This window comes from Sitophilus oryzae, unplaced genomic scaffold (assembly GCF_002938485.1).
Source record: "Sitophilus oryzae breed Bouriz unplaced genomic scaffold, Soryzae_2.0 scaffold_175_pilon_pilon, whole genome shotgun sequence".
NCBI lineage: Eukaryota > Metazoa > Arthropoda > Insecta > Coleoptera > Curculionidae > Sitophilus > Sitophilus oryzae.
The window spans coordinates 362,896-368,509 of record NW_022146457.1 but is presented as its reverse complement, the minus strand read 5'-3'; positions in this window follow the sequence as shown (position 1 = coordinate 368,509).

Sequence of the window (5,614 nt, the reverse complement as noted above, 5' to 3'; positions counted from 1 at the left end):
ATTTAATTAGATAATTGTGTAACTTTATTAGATAAATTGTTTTCACAAAATATTAAAATTAATTGCTTACGTCTTGTTTTGTTTGTTTAAAATTATTAGAAATATTCTAAGAATCATTAATTTGTTTTTCCAATGTATTACAAGCGTGTTAGAACTTGGTTTTATAATTTGAATAATCTATCGTTACATTGCAATTTTTTACAGACTGAGCGAATGTATATTTTAATAAAATTATAATCAGATTGCAAAATAAGCATAATTATTGTTTTTAACAACAAATATATATTGCACGTGATTAATTTATTACTTTGTATATATTTTTTAATAATTAATCTTTAATTTACATACTCATTGTTTCTAACAAAATGATATTGCATATTATTAATTTATTACTTTGTATGCATTTTTTAATAATTTATGGATTTGTTTTGATTTAGATACATGTTCTAAAACTGAGCATCCTGTAAACAACTTATTATTCATATCGTGTCATATATTTTTTCTTTGTTTTAAAATATATATAAATGCATAAAATTCTATGCTGCATTATAGTCAAGCTTGCTCTAAGATGAATACTCCTTCGGTATTTATTTTTGAAAGCCTAGAAAAGAAGAGACTGCCAACTAAATTGTTGGTTGTTTTTTTAAAAAAATTATTTAGGCAAGTCTATTGTTTTTTTCTATAAATTTATTTTCATAGTAATTGTTTTTTGTGTTTTTATTTATTCATTTATTGTTTTTTCTATAAATATTTTTTTTGGTGTATCTTTAGATATGGGTTGAAAGAGGTGAAAGTGGTTAATGGAAGAGTACATTTATATCTATCGTATTCACCAAAAAATGCAACAGTTGAAGCAAAAATAAAAAAATTACCGCTGCAGTATATCAGGGTGGTAGCAGAAGATGAAACAGAATTACAACTTTTCCTACAAGGCATGAAAGAATTTTCCAATGTAAATTTTTACCGTTCTATTGAGGAAGAGAATACAACAAGTCAAATAGAGCCTTCACACCATCACCACCACCACCCTGATAAAGAAGATAAAAATTTTGGAGAACAGAATGGTTTACCCAACATCATCACAACAATAACAACAAGAATTAATAGAGGTTTACGATGAAGATGCTGACGAGTACGAGGGACAGAAATACACCGTTTTATCATAATCCTGCCCTATCTATATTTTAATAAATAAAATACATTATTATTCAATCTGGCCAGAGAATGCGCTTGTTTAAAGAAGTGTCACAAAAAATTTACACAAGAATGGCGTCAGACACTATTCAAAAACTTTTATAGTTTGGGATCTCATACTTTGCAAAGTTCTTATATTTTCGGACATGTCAAAGTTCTAAATAAAGAACGTTCCTATTCCACGGAAAATAGGAAACCAAAGGAACACAGCAGGTGTTATGTTTTGCCAAATGAAAGAGGTGAAGATAGGAAAGTTTGCAAAACTTTTTTCAAACAATTATTGGGCGTATCTGATGGCCGTATAATTAGGGTTTTGAAATCCAAAAGTACTACTGGAACGCCACAGCCTGATAGAGGTGGAAAATCATCATCAGTTAATAAAACTTTTGTGGAAAAAGTCGCTGCCGTGAAAAGTTTTATTAACGGTTAAGTTACCGGCCTAAGTTAAGTTACCGGCCTACGGTAAAGTTAAGTTACCGGCCTATCAGTCCCATTATTCTTTGAAAAAAAATCCGAATGTCAAGTACCTTTCTCCAGAACTAGACATAACTAAGATGTACAATTTGTATATAAGAATGAAACTGAGCAACCCGTGTCACTGTTTGTTTTTCGACAAATACTCAAAAACGATTTTAACTTGAATTTTCATGCACCGCTATCCGATAGTTGCCGCAAATGTGATGCATTTAATATAAAAATTAAGGCAGCTATGGAAGATGGCCAAGAATATGGGGCAATTAAAGCGGAACAAGAGCTGCACCAGAGAAAAGCCGAAGCTGCTAGAGAAGGCATGACAAAAGATTCTAATGCTGCAAAATCGGACAATGATCTCACAGTAATTTCATTTGATTTAATGAAGACAGTGGCAACACCCATCATGTCAACAGGAGTTGCGTACTACAAAAGACAACCTTGGACGTTTTGCTTCGGTATTCATCAAATCTTCAAACCTCATCATCTTCAAACTGGTGAGGTGTACATGTGGGATGAAAGTGTCGTTTCCCGGGGTCCCCAGGAAATTGGTTCGAGTATTGCTAACTACATCAAAAACTTTGTTACCACAAAAAAGTTTATAATGTACAGCGACCAATACGGTGGTCAAAATAGAAATTACAAAATGGCTGTTTTTTGTACTTACATTGCCTTATCCAACGACTATACAGTTGATACCATTGACCATAAATTTTTAGTATCTGGTCACTCCTACTTACCAAACGATCAAGATTTTGATCTAGTTGGGAAAAACAAAAAACACTATAAAAATATTTTCGTTCCCAATTACTGGGTGCAAGTGGTTCTTGAAACCAAGAAAAGACAGCCGTTCAATGTAGTAGTTATGAAATCCAGTGACTTTTTCTCAACAAAAGAACTAGAAAGAGCATTAACAAATCGTAAAAAAACATGCTGATGATAAAGTACAGTGGCTACGTATACAGTGGCTTCGGTATGAAAAAGAAAAACCCGGAATTATCCAATATAAGTATTCCAACAACGATGATGTTTTATTCAACGAAGTTAATGTGAGAAAAAGGGTCAAGCAATCTTTCCAAGAGAGATGGCCAGACTTCTTCCTCTGTTTGAGTGACCCAAGCCCATACCACAAAAGAAGTACCAGGACTTGTTGTCTCTGCTTGACTACATTCCACCTGTGAACCATGAAGTGTATCGCCAACTGGCCAACTATGCACGTGTGGAAGAAGACCGGAATGTTTTTGGAATTGAAATACAAGAAGAAGTTGATTAATAAAGATACGTTAGGTTAAGTTTTGTTTGAAAATGTCTCATCATTTACTTATAAATAAAAAAATTTGCTTCAAAATCTCTTTTTATTCCAAAGTTAGTAATTATTTTTATTCTAAAGTTAGTGAAGAAAGGGGTATATGCAAAGTGGCCCAAGCCACATTCAAAGTCTTATTTTTCGGAAAAAATTGTCCAAAATCTGTGTATAATATCCCAACATCTACCCAAACTCAAATATTTAAAAAAATAAATAGCATCCTTCCCAATAATTACGTGATTAATTTTCAAAAATTATGATATTTTTTTTTGCTTTTTCTCCATAATGAATATTTTGGGCTTGAGCCACTTTTGCTCTAAACGCCTCATATGTCTCTTTGGGATTAATGGACGCCTTTTTTTTAATTTAATTTCCAGAGATATTATTAAATAATGTTATACCCTGTATATCATATTACTCATGTAATCTAACATATGAACGTAACATGTCAAAGTTCAATGCGCTTCAATGCTTTTCCGTTTTAATTGAATCTTATCACTAAAATTAATTAAACTATTTGCAAGATCTGGCCACATGTCTATCACGCAACACGTAAACCAGTGTCCAGTATTTGCGTCATTGATATTTTATATAAAACCTTTGACAAACTACGTTATAATGTAAATAATATAATATAATCTTGCTCTTTCGACTCTTCACGCAGTAGAATAGTTCACATACTCCATGTAGTTAAATTAATATCTTAATATTTTCTCATTTATTAAGTAACTCATCTTAGTTATTTTAATTCGTAAATTTGTCTTCTAAAATACAACTACATTAAAGTTCTTCGACGTTTTATTCATCAACCCTAACCACTCAAGGCTCGCGATATATTTACTTGCGCAGTCGATAGGATATTGGAAAAACTGGGATTTCTAGGAAGCGAAGATTTCCGAAGATTGACAAGCTCACGGAACCAGCATCATCCAGAAAAACCATTTTTCAACCTCTCCGAACCTCAATCCTAACTGTAAGTTGTATATTTTTCTTAAAGATCCTTTTTTGGTATTCTATTGTTTTTTTTATTTTACTTTATTTTGTTATACTTTATTATCTTATAAGTCTTATATTTTAATTCTTTTATTTCTTTTGAAGAAAAAAAATAAGAAACAAAAAATATCTACATTTTCTTCTAATGAAATTTTCTTTTGAAAATAATATATTAAATAAAAATATTAATAAATAAATTTACAAAATTTATTTCTAATAGTCTATCATAAAATCTATTAAATAAGTTTCTATTCATATAAAATCGTTTAATATTAATCTTTTCATGTTACATATATTTTCATTTATTACATTTAAATATATTCAAATAGATATATTAAATAATTGCCTTTTGAAAATTTTTGTAACATTTAATTAAATAAATCATTATGGCTAATAATCATTCAGAAAGCGAATTCATTAACAACGTCGAAGAACAAGATCCGGTTGTTACACCATCTCATAACAATCTAATAATCGATATATTGCCTCTTACATTTCTTTGCTCTCTTATTGCAAACCCCTTTGACGGAAACCGAAATGATCTCCCTGAATTTTTATCCAATTGTGAAAATGCCTTTAAATTCGCTCATTTTAATCAAGTTAATGCTCTATTAGCATTCGTAATTTCTATAATAACAGGAAGTGCGAAAACCCAAATGCGGTATAAATCTATTAGTTCCTGGAAAGATTTGAATCTCCTTTTGCAATTGTATTCTGATAGAAAACACTACACTCGACTAATAGAGGAATTAAACACCATCAGACAGTCCCTTCATGAATCAGTTCTAAACTATTATAACCGATTGGATAAATTAACTACCCGTTTATTAAATACTATTAGTTTTCAAAATAAAAATCAACTGAAACTATCAAAGAACTTTCCCTTCAAAGATTTATTCTTCATTCATTACCCAATATCTCAAGATTCTTGCATAGCAAAGAACCCTCTACTCTAGCTAAAGCGCCTACTACCACTTTAAAGGAGGAGAGAGCACTTGAATGATCAAAATCTTTTTCAAAACATCTTCTAATAGTAATTCGTCAAAGTATTGTTCATTTTGTAAAATTAAGGGTCATGCACTAGCAAACTGTTATAAGAAAAGAATTCTGAATATAAATTTTAATATTTCCAAACCAACTCGCAATCAAACTAATTCTTCCCAGCTAAGTAACACTCCTAGCACTTCTCAAGGCATAAAATTCTGTAAATATTGTAAAAGAATAGAATAATAGGGATTGTTTTTAAAGAAAAAAAGCAAATGAACGTAAGCAGACGGCAAATATATTAAATATAACTGTAAATTCTAATCAAAATTCTAGTCAAAGTTCTAGTCATTTAAACGATCAACGCCCTTCCAATTCAGATGTAGGATGGGAATGTAACTAAATCAAAAAATTCTCTCTAATAAAATTATAAATAAATTGAGAGCGAATTCTTTAAATCTTAACAAATTTTCCTTTAACAAAACAAACTCTCTTGTATCTCATACAAATAACTTAGTTATGTATGGGGATGTCTCTGACATGGACTATTCAAAAACTAAATATTTGTCTTTACAAAATTCTAACTCTTATCCCTGTGTCAACAATGGTGACGCCTCTAGCAATATCCATACACAAAATAGGAAAAAAGGATGTCTTATATTTTAT